General features: G+C 31.2%; 1 long non-coding RNA gene across 1 annotated transcript; it reads right to left on the bottom strand.

Annotated features, from left to right (window-relative positions):
- Positions 1–3,030: 3,030 nt before the first annotated feature.
- On the bottom strand, positions 3,031–5,210 carry LOC142629901 (uncharacterized). Its single transcript, XR_012843147.1, has 2 exons — positions 5,034–5,210; positions 3,031–3,322 (listed from the first exon to the last, which is right to left on the bottom strand). It is a non-coding gene; the product is annotated as an uncharacterized LOC142629901 (long non-coding RNA).
- Between the last annotated feature and the right edge of the window lie 7,208 nt (positions 5,211–12,418).

Below are 12,418 nucleotides of genomic sequence, written 5' to 3'. Positions count from 1 at the left end.
TCACAAAATTATATGCTTCTTATTGAAGAAAAAATTCAAGTACTTAAAAAATAATTAAAAATATATAAAAATAAAGAAACGTTAGATCCAGACGGAAGTTTCCATACAAAAAAAAAAAAAAAAAAAAAACTTAAGTAATACATGCATGAATATTAACAGAATTTCAAAGCCCTATAAAAGCCCAAATCTCTTAAAACAGTACACTAATATAAGAAATTTGAGTGGTCTATTCTATCTAGGCACAAAGTTAAAACTAACCTCCAACTTTTTATAGCTTATCCATTCCTTCAAATGTTTAAATATGTCCATAAGTCTCTCATTGAGCTCTCTGATCCATTCAACCTCACCCTTTGATATTTCAAAATTATTATATGCCTGTCATTAAACAAATAAATGTATTATTATTACCAGTTTTCTCAAAAACGACATACTCAACATGCTTTAAAAAAAATGTCAAAGCTTTATTACAATCTAGTTAAACTGTAATACTAATAACCAAAAAAATGGTCATTGCATCTACAAAAATTTTGATATATCAAGTGAAAAAAAAAATCAAACAATAAGACAGCCCCTTTATAGGGCACATAAATAAATGAAAGAAGGAATATATCCTGTGCATTTTGGGTACTTATTTTATATGGGTTGGGTTCAAGTTACACCTGGTGTAACTCTAAACAATGTTACATCACCCAATAACTTGTTATTGAATTAATATTTTGAAAATCCAACCGTTGAATTAAATGTTCTATATGTTCTTAACATGCATGCCAATTTTCATATTAATCGGATGTTATTTACCATTTGATCTATTAACTCATCTTTTATGCATTATTTTAAACTACAAAAATTTGAATTTTACCAATTGATTGATGACATGACTATTAATCTTTGATCACCTCAAAATTTTGCAATCATGAAGAATATACGAATAAAATGTAATCTAACGGTGGATTTGTCAATATTCGCATCCAATTAAAAAATATTCAGTAGTGTAACATTGCTTATAATTACTCCAGATGTAACTTGAACCCAACCCTATTATATATATATAGGAAAATTTGGAAGAGAGATGAAAGTAAGATAAAAGAATATGTGTTGATGAGAAAAGGAGAATCAGAAAACCAAAATATCAAACTGGGGTATGTAATCAATCATAGAAACAAATATTGGAGTATAAAATCTAATCTTATTAGAAGATAAGTTTAATTCACTTATGCAAACCTGTATGCAAAAACCAAGTTCAAGTTCAATAGCACTACCACCACCAAATCAGTAAAAATCTTTAATGTAAGATCACATTCACAGACCCACAATTCTTTTATGAATGTAATTTCAAAAACACCAAGCCACCTCTAAATTAAACCCAAATTCATTGAACTAACAATTCATTCTTAATGACAAATTAAAAAATTTGTAGTGAAAGTCCAAAATCTAATCTCAATGCACAAAGCCACCTAGAAATAAATCATAAACAAACCAAACCTACTTAATAGTTTCCCCTAACTTTCAAATACATAATCCTGTAGGCCATTGTAATTCAATTTTATAGAGAAAAATATAAAAGGGTTCCAACTTGGGAGTCCTATAAGAATTAGCGTCTAAAACTTCATTTTAAGATTAAGTTTCATATCTTCCAAGAAGAAAAAAATGATTATGAGGAGATAGAAATAGGGATTTAACTTCAGGCTTTCTATGGATTACACAGCCAAACTGTCATGGATTTCACTAATAAAAATTTTCTATTTTATCTACAAAGCAACTATATTGGAATTTCTAGAATTCTCATTTAACTTCATCTAGACAATTTGGATTACACAGCAAAACTGTCATGGATTTCAATAATAAAATTTTCTATTTTATCTACAAAGCAACTATGTTGGAATTTCTAGAATTCTCATTTAACTTCATCTAGCTCAGATGCCGTGGTTGAATAACATACACAAACACAGATTTCACCCAACACACACGCAATGTTGCAACTTTGACACCCAAAACAAATCAAGAATTGAAGTGAAATGAACCAAAATAGTAATCTCATCTTCTTCATCACTAGGGTAATATAACCTTGGATTGTACTTCTTTTTTTTATTCAATTTCAATTTCAAAGAGATGGAGAGTCATTGTTGCATCAACGAAAACCTAGAGAAACACATTTTTAGAATTAAGATACAGAAGAAAACACATAGGGTAAAGACGAAAAGCATGATATCATAACCTAAAGATTACTGCCAGATAATTATGTTACCATAGTGAAGTCAGCAACAGAGAGCATAGATATGTGAAGGTTTATTGGCAATTCAGAGACTTGCAGTAGCCTTTTTCTTTATGCTTAACAATATGAAGAGAAAAACATGACTTAATATAAAAAAGAAAATAGAAAGAAACTATGCTTGCAAATTTTGGAGGTTACACTATTAATTTAAAACTTAATAGTGCCATTTGAATGTAGAGAAGAAAGATTTGACGATTGTTAATATTATTTGAGTGCTAAAGCCTAAAATTTGAATCCAAAACATAGAAGAGAGTATTAGTAGTTTACTAATTCTGAATATTAAGGAAACAATGTCAAAGAAATTCAAATTAATATCTTCCAAGACAGTACTGAAGTTTTCCCATACATTTATATATTCAGTATGTTCCATGTATTCACTGAGAAATTTAAATAAACACAAAGACGGCAATATTAATACACCAAGACTTCAAATCCACACTACTAATCAATACAATGAATCAAAGGTAGAAAATATGGTCACGAATCAATGTCTATACAGAATGTTTTAAGAAAAAAAAATTTAAAACAAAGTTAATTGTCAATTGAACTAACTGAAAAAGAGAAACAAAATATCTTTGTTCCACTTAAATCGCTTACTGTTATAGGGAAGATATAGTGCCGCCTCCCAAAGGTCTTGCTTGTCACGTCCCAAACCCCAACGGGTTCAAAACGTGAGAAAGACATCTCAAGTACTTGTAAATTTTTTACTTTTTGACAATTCAATCTATATAAATCCTATCAAGTATCAACATCAAGAATTATCTTAATAATTCCATTGAATATACTCTCAAAATAAGTCAGAGTTCTAAGCATTAATTACAAAGACCATTGGCCACAAAAGAATAGAGGTCTGAATAATAATTACATATCAACAGCTTGTCCCATAAGAGGGAATATAGTCACAACCACTATAATATACAAAAGAATGAGTCAAGCCTATTCTAAAATGTACATCATCAAATTACTCCATTACAAAAGTTCAGCCTCCATCAGTAGTTAGTCTAACTACTATTAGCCCCCAAAAGCTGTCTCAAAATATTGTTGCTTACTCTGAAAAGTTTATAAAAATAATGGGATGAGACAGGGCCCAGTGAGTAGCATAATTAATGGGGGTGGGGGAAATGCAAGTTTCATCATCAATAATAATAATATGACAAGAATGATTAAATAATGAAATACCAAATTTCTCTAAGTAACTACCTTGAAGCAATAGACTATAATCTGTGAGCACTAACAATATAAATTCCAAAGCTATAATATCTAACATAAGATAAATTATCACAATAATATACCACACTACCACATAGACCGGTCAGGGGATCCACCCATTCACAACTGACATGATATTGTCCTCTCTGGTATTCAAACTCTTGGCCCCATAGACAGCAGCCTCATCCATACCCTCAAGGTTTTTCTCTCTCCCCATGGGCAGCAGAGAGAGCGCGTCAAATAGGACCTCTCTTACATGTGGTCTTTTGGCCCCATGGACAGCAGCCTCACCCACACACAATCAAAAAACCTCTTCCCCCCATGGACAACAGGGAAGAACACGTCATCCAAAATGAAAAGGCACTGACCTAGATTTGATTCCGTTGTCACAAAGACTATGAAAACCAAATCGGGTGATCACCGGGAAATCACACAGGGCATGGTGTTAAAACTACATGATGCTCACAAGTTACATTACTTTGAAACACATAGTTTATATCCAAGTAGTTTCAGAAAAACCTTAAATAATCTACTTCCACAAAGTTTGTAAGGTTTTTCAACTTCATTCTTGCCAAAAAGATTTTCTATCAATTTCTCAAGTACTAAGGCAAGATAAGCATCTTTAAATTTTCTATTATACCATAGAATCCATAATTTCCTTTTCAAAGATTAAATAAAAGAAGCTCATTTTTCCATATCAACAATTCATGCATTTTCCCAAATGCAATACCAAATATGATGCATTTTTATATATAATAATATGTAATAGGGTCACAACACGACAATTTTAAGAAAATATATATCCATATATAATTTTCCAAAATATGTTTGACCCAAAAATATCGTTTGTGAAATATGGTAATTTTCCAAAAATATCCCATTAAGAAGCTACTTACCTCGCAACCACAAAAACCTAACTCTCCAAGCTCCAAGGAGATTAGCTAGAATTTAAACAATATCAAGTAAACCGATCACAATAAGTCTAAAACTTGAAATTGTATCTAACCAAAATTTAGGATTTTCCAAATAAACACTTAATTAGGCAAGCCTACTATTTAACCTCATCAAAGATAATATATACCATTCCCAAGGTTTCTCAACAAATTTATTCACAAGGTATCAACTCCAATTTATAAAGTTAACCCATTTCATAATATCTCCAACATTATGACTAGTTTTCATAAGATTTACACTACATCATTAAGAGACCCATGAAAGCAAAAATCAACATATCCTCCAAGACAAGAAATTTAGAATTTCACTAACTCCAAATAAACCTAATGACAATGGCAAAAATTAAATTTACCAACCATCATACATTATATCTTAAAACCCCTAAATTTTTCCACCATACATAAATCTTGAATAGCCATTTTAGCACAAAATATATATACCCACTATCAAAAATTCCACCAATACAAAACTCATACATAAAAACACATAAATATCACTTCTAATGCTCATAAATCACATGAGTATCATTATCAAAGCTTAGATAAAAATTATCCTCAAGCAAAAGTGTAAAAGCCACCAAAAGATTAGAAATTTTTACCTCAAATAAAATGATGAAGATGCTATGCTTATGGGTTCCTAAAATTTTTTTCAGTGATCTTGCCGGAAAAATGATGGTGAGATGGTGTGTTTTGGAGAGGAGGCCGGCGGGTGAGTTGAGAAGTGAGTGTGTTTAAGTGAAGAGAAAAGAAAGAAAAAATGAAAGAGAGAAAGAAAGGTGAGAGCCGGCCAAAAGAGAGAAGAAATAAGAGAAAAATGAGTGGTGGAGAATGATGGGTAGTGGGGTTAGGTGGGGGCACGTGGGAGGGGCTTAAAATCTGACCTTAACATTTGTTTTTTTTTTTTTCCTGACTGATAGGGACGTGACATTGCTAGTAAAGTTGATGGTGGCATTGCAGTTGGTGTTAGTTCTAAGGTCTCGCCAGATTCGTTCTTGGTTAGTGATAGGCAATATCGGCATGCAAATCTGCAAAACCACCTACAAAACCACCTACGCAAAAATAGAAGGAGAGTGTTTAAAATGAATGATTTTTTAGTAATCATAATTGTTCAATTTAGATAGAGATGAATTATAAATGCAATTCTCCTAATTTAAGTTGTAAAAAAAATACAAAATCATAAATACAATACAAAACAAACGCCAATTGATTTGATCTATTTGTAATAAAAATAGAATGAGGTATTTACGTCTAGATTATGCTACTTACATCTAGAACAACTTTAACATTGTTCATAGCATTATTTATTATTTGTAGCACAGGGACTTGGTTTGTGATAAGCAATGTGGGCATGTAAGATATACATTGGTGCATGGAAATCTACAAAATCACCTACACAAAAACAGAAAAGGAGAGAGTTTAAAATTAATGATAGTGTAATAAATCACAGTGCAGTTTAGATAGAGATGAATTCTAAATTCAGGTTCAGTCTCCTCCTTTTTTGGGTCTATAAAGTTTTCAAAATCATAGATGCATTGTAAACAAACACCAATTGATTTGATCAATCTATGATCAAATTAGAATGAGTATATATGCTCAGATTATGCTATTATTTTTTAGTTATCAAACAAATTAACAACTTTCCTAATACCTAAACAACATGGACTTTTAAAAAAATAAAGTGAGAGACCAACCACAACAAATTAATAGCTTTCTTGATATTAAGTTTTCTAAAAGTTGGCAATATCTTGCAAAGGTTTTCATCTTGAATTTCTCAACTCCAAATATTTTCCTTGCTCATGGCCTTTAGTTTTTATTGTTTATAATACAAAAATCACGCTCATTACATAAAATTAGGACTTAGATTCATTAACTTATAATTGGAAGTTTTTTAATACACCTATCAAAATGAATACTCATGGTAGTCTCAATTTTCAATCAATCTTGTATTCTCAAAATGAGGCTATATTGAACAGAGCGGAAATCTAACAAAAAGGCAAATGAATTGAAATTTGCACTTCAATTTTCTTTGATTGGACAAAGACATAGGAAATGAAAATATGGAAAAAAAAAATTACATTAACAAAGAGAGATGTAAGCAAGAATCTACCTAAAAAAGACCCTTTCTCTATAACTGAAATTTCACAACCAAGATTAGGAAAGAATTATAGTTGGATTCAAAATTGGAATCACATATATTACAACACCTGCAACTCATGTTGATATTAGAGTCTTAGGATGCTTAGAATATCCTATTACAAAACTTAAAATTGAATGAAATAGATGGCATAAAGAAATTGAAACAAATCCCCCAACAATGACAAAATCATAACCTAAATAAAGAAAACTTTAAATTTTCACAATATGAAATAAAAGAGAAAATTAACTAATTAAGAAAAGGGTATGAAGAAATGAACTTGATGCATAATTTTGAAGCTTTTTTTTAATGTTAGAACTAAATGATTTCAAATTTTAGGGGTGAATAAAAAGTTAAATAAAATCTTCCAAAAATCTACCAAAAAGGGAAAAATATTCTAACAAAAAAAAATAATAATCGACAAAAAAAAAACCCCAAGAAATTGGAAAAATAAAATGGGAAATCAAGGTACCTTTAACCTTGATTCAATTATTTTTTAGCATAAGATCCAATGTCTGGCACAGGAACATAGTATACTACGATTGGAGAAAAATACGAAAAAGAATTGAAATAAGAAATCATAAATTAATTAGGAAGATGGAATCTTAACAATAGTGAACAATATGGAAGTAATAAGATAAACAATGTAAGAATGGAACCTTTGTTGTTGCAAGGAAGGAATGGCACAAAAGCGTGAGAAGAAACTGTACAGCATGAAGGAAAAAAAGAAAGAAACTATACAACAGGAAAAACTAATTTGAACCGCTAATTTAAAACTATCTTCACATTAAAATAGAGTTTTGATTGAAATTAACAAAATCCACTATGGGCTCCAAACCCATCAATCAATTTAAAAGAGAAAACACTCGCAAACAAAACCCTAAATCATATTTAACAAGAAAACTGATAAAACAAAATTAGAAAACTTACTGGTTATAGTGTCTGAGAAAGACTGGTCTCTGACGGTGGTAAAGTCCCTCATTTTTTTTTTCATCTCTGCCGTAATAAAAGTAATCACAGAGTGAGCCTAATTTCTGAGCTTTTCTCTACAGCCAACAGCAACAACTAAAAATGCAAAACATTGCAGAACATAAACTCAATACCCAAATGGTAAAACACAAAATAATTAACCCTAAAATTTTTAAATATACATAGAAAATAAAATTTAAGCATACCTCAACTTTATATACAAACCTTGTAGATATCAACGGCCCGGCATCTAACAACTCCTCACCATTAAAGTTGACAGTGGCCTTGAATCTAGGTTTATGTTCGGACCAACTTGCCTCTCCAACTCCTCCTTCAAAACTAGTCTCCATAGAAATAGAGATTGGCGGGGCTTAGGGACCCATAAATTTCATCATTTAAGATAGACGTGAGGTGGGATAGAAGAGGCTGCGTTAGGATTTGCAGAGAAAATAACAAATTTTAATCTCAATGCACAAACCAACAATGGAATAATTCATTATCAAATTAGATCCACTTAACCAAGTCCCAGTTCAAAATCAATCCCGCAACCAAGATAATGGATCAACCACACCATCAATAACATTTATCTTTTTATGTAATAGAATTCTTTTTTTTTTTACTGAAACATCTGAAAGATTTCTTCTTAATGAGGAATTTGTAAATTTGGTAGGCACATTTCTGTTTCTTTTTTGTGAGAATAAGTCTTCTTCTTGCTCTTGAAAAAAGAAAAAAAGAAAAGTAGAGTTCCTACTTTGGGAATATAATAAAGAATAAAATATTTATAAAAATCAAATCATAAATATTACTGTATAAATTAAAGACAGCAAATAGACGTTAAAAAATGTAATATTTCTTCAAGAATATATTAATTTTTAATTAGCAATTTCAAGAAGTTTAAAAACATAGTTATTTGGAAATTCTTTGTTGTCAGTTATAATATTTTATGCTGTAAATTTATGTAGAAGATGAATAATTATTCCTAATATGTAGAAAACAAATGTAGCGGGAAATTGTTTTTTAAAAATTTATAGAAATTGTTAACAAACCTAGATTTGATGCAGTTAAGCATGCAACTCTTTATCTAGAAAATTGAGTAGGACCTGCAAAAATAAGATTTTTTTTTATGTCACTTTGTACCATAAATGCAAATATAACTAAATTTATCTTTTAAAAATCCATGAAAACAAAAGTTATGTCCTTTTTAAAATATGAAATATGTTTTTTTTTAACCAAGCACTTTCCCAACTTCTCAAAAAAAGGAAAAGAAAAAAAAAAAAGGTCTTTCCCGCGACTGCCATATATGCAAGAAGAAAAAACACACACTAAGGCAATGCAACTCAACCACCAAATACCATGCATGTATACGTTGAAAATAAACCATTACAACTTTATTCTCCTTGATTATATCATGTTCCAAATTCAAATGCAACAATAAAAACATAAACTAAATCAATGATATAGCACAGGACCAAACTCAATTGGTAGTGGAGGTTAGAGAGAAATTATTGTGTGTTGCATAAGTAGAGAAGATTAAATTTGAATAACAAAATTTTATTCAGAAATTGAGTCCTAAATCCGAAAAAGAAAATCCCAAGATTCAAAGAGAAGAGAAAAAAGTTAATCTAAATCAAATTATTCATTAGTGAATTTAAACATACACATAGAGGACAAACACAGATGTCAATAACAATGAACCAAGACAAAATCTTTAAATCCACAATGCTAATTACTTTCATGAAATCAAAAGTTGACGAAGTTACCAAGTTTTATCCAAAATTAAAGAATAAAGATAGTGTACACTACACCAACCTAGGCATGGGAGAATGCATATGTGGTTGGATTCGGACCCTAAACGTGGAGTGGCTATGAGCAAAGGAAGAGGAAGCGTTGGCTAAAAGATCCTATCCTTGGTTTGTGCCAAAGGTTTGACTACCTTAGTAAGAAAGTAAGATATGCACCTGACATGGTACTCAAGCACTCACAAAAGGGAGATAGTGACTTTCCAAAGTCAGCAGCTATGCAAACACCCCTTGTTGGTTGAATACATATTGGACCACTTTAGAGACACGTGTATCATTTACAGTACTCTTAATGTCCCTCTCACTGTCCAAGGATTGTTTCCCAGGCAGTGGCAAAGTCACCTACCCGTAGGCCACAGTGCCACGTTGGCACATTCACTCTCCTATAGTCACCAGATAATACCATAGCTATGAAAAGGTCCAAAATAAGAAAATGATAACTTGACACATGTCTTTGTACTTAGCCATATTCCTCAAATTATAAGAGAAACATGCAACTGGATTTTTAGGATAAGAACCCAAGTAGATCTTTTGAGAAGAGAGAGAAAGTTGATAAGATAGGAAGGTAGAAAATAAAGTCTCTTTTTTAAGGAAGAACACTCTTATTGTACAAGAGTTACCTCTTCTTCCCACATAATACAAAGCTGAATAAAGCAAGAATATTCCCTTCTTGCTCAAACTATGATTTTTCATCCATTTCTTAGGGTTTTCCACGTATAGCTTGTGTCCTTTTTACATTCTTGCTATCACTTTCTTCTTCTCTAACCTTTGTCATGTCAAAGCTTGTACTTTTGACATTCTTAGGCTTTTTCATGTAGATATATTGTTAAATAACTTATTTTATTTCCCTATATAAGCTTAAATCTAACTTGCACGTATAGATAGTTTTTAAAAAAATTAGAAGAAGAGGTTTCGATGGGACTAAGGGGCCATAAGCATATACTTGTAGTAGGCACCGTTCAATTCACTGCTACAAGCATAGTGTAATTTGGAAATTGTCTAAATTAAAACATGCAGTGCAATACAATAGCGGTACTGCATGGACATCAAAAGGGAAGAAAAATGAAATTTAGCCACCAAAATCACGCAAACAAAGAGGATATAAAAAGAAAATCCCAAGCACTACAACTGAAAGGGGAAAAAACAGATGTCAGTTTTACCAGTAGTAGTTTCACTAGTTGGTGGTGGCAAAAGGCTGGTGAAGCTAGTCCTCTATTCTATTTCTTCAAACTGCACTATGTGTATTCTTGCAAAGGGGAAAAAGGAGAGCATAATAGTGAACAAAATAATTGAAGAGATGTTGACAATAAATAAAGAGGCAGATCCATAGAAATAGACTGACGGGGCTTGGGAACTCAGAAATTTCATCATCTAAGATGGAAGTGAAGAGGTTGCATTAGGGTTGGATAAAGAGTAACAAAATAAAGCCGGGAATGAATCATTTTTTGTGTGGTAAAACGTGAGGAAGATATCTGGAGAAATTTTCAGAGTTGTCGACAGGAAATAAACTTCAGAGAGAGAGAGAGAGAGAGAGAGAGAAGAGTATAGAAGTGAAAGTGATGAGAAAGAAGTTTTTCTAATCTTTCTACTCAAGACAAAAAGGTGTATCTCTAATTTATATAGGCAATTGAACACAAACGTAGTAAAAATTTCATAGAAACGGTTTTTTTAATCAGTTGATCGAATACGACGAATAGATACAATTTTTGGTTTTTTTAAATGTAATCTTGTGATTAAATTATAAAGCCACGTGACACAATGAGGAGTAATTAACAAAAAGTCAAATGTTTCGACTATTAGTTATTACTAGCCAATGTTCCCGTGCAATGCACAAGATCGGTATTAATTTATTTTAAAATATTTTATAAGAAATTATCTTCAAGACCAAGCATAATACTTATTATGTGATTTAATTTTTGAGGAATTAGTTTCAATTACATTACATGTTACTAAAAATAGAGTAAATATAATTTGTTAAGGTTAATATACAAAAGAATATGAACCTAATGATCATGTTTGAAATTGCTAAGTTTACTCAAACTAGAATGGTAGCTGTGAAGGCTAAATAAAGAGAATGTTGTTCTTTCAAAATAGAAAGATACATGACACAAATATTTTTTGCAACATAGGCTCCTACTTCATTGATTATTGCCTTATGCACAGTCAAGAATTTAAGATAAGTAAAAAGCTAGCTTGAAACGGTGAAGCCCCATATCTACTTATATTTAATATCCTCTAGGGAAATATATATAACTGAAGTTACAACAAATTCTGATAAAATCAGTAATTTTTCAAAATAAATTTATTCAACTATTACTTCATTACAGAACAAAAACACTCAATGCAATAGGTATTAGAAGTGTAAATGAACCAAGGTCATGTTCACAGTATATTAGTAATCACCTTCCTACCTATTTTTGCAATAAATTTATTAGAATTATTACACCCTTAGGGTGCAATATATGGATCAAATCTAATGACAGGAAATTGATATTTACATGAAAACTTCTACAATTGTAATAGTAATCATAGGGGTCCACACTGGAAGTGCATTTGCCCATGGAGGATAAAAAAAAAACAAATCAATGAAAATGTAGCAATACTAATATTGAAAAAAAGAAAGAGTCAAAACAAATGACACTCAAGGTGGGACAAATAGAATCATATATCAAAACCACCATAAAGTATATGGAGCAACTGCAACTTTTCTTCTTTGAAAGCATTTTAGAGAGAGAGAGTATGTTTGGGTATTGGTCTCCCTTTTTTTCCCTTAAACAAATCAAAGATAACTTGTATTAAATACTATTCATATTCATTATATCAATGTTTAGCTAATCAATAAGCAAGCCATACCAATACATATGCATGCTGATTTGACTCTCACCTAGAATAGCTTACCTTCCATGTCTTGAACAAATTCATTCTTAATATTGAGTCCTCCACCACAGCTCCCAACATGAATTATCTTCCTCCTCGGATCCTAGCTTGTAGATAACATTTGCTAAATCTCACTCTAAGATGATATCTCTTGCAACTATCTCAATTGCAAAATTAATAGCCTAGCGGTCTAGCCAACCATTGC

The sequence above is a fragment of the Castanea sativa genome, chromosome 3 (assembly GCF_040712315.1).
Source record: "Castanea sativa cultivar Marrone di Chiusa Pesio chromosome 3, ASM4071231v1".
Lineage (NCBI taxonomy): Eukaryota > Viridiplantae > Streptophyta > Magnoliopsida > Fagales > Fagaceae > Castanea > Castanea sativa.
Note: the sequence above shows the minus strand (reverse complement) of the source record. Positions and strands in the feature narration are given on the sequence as shown.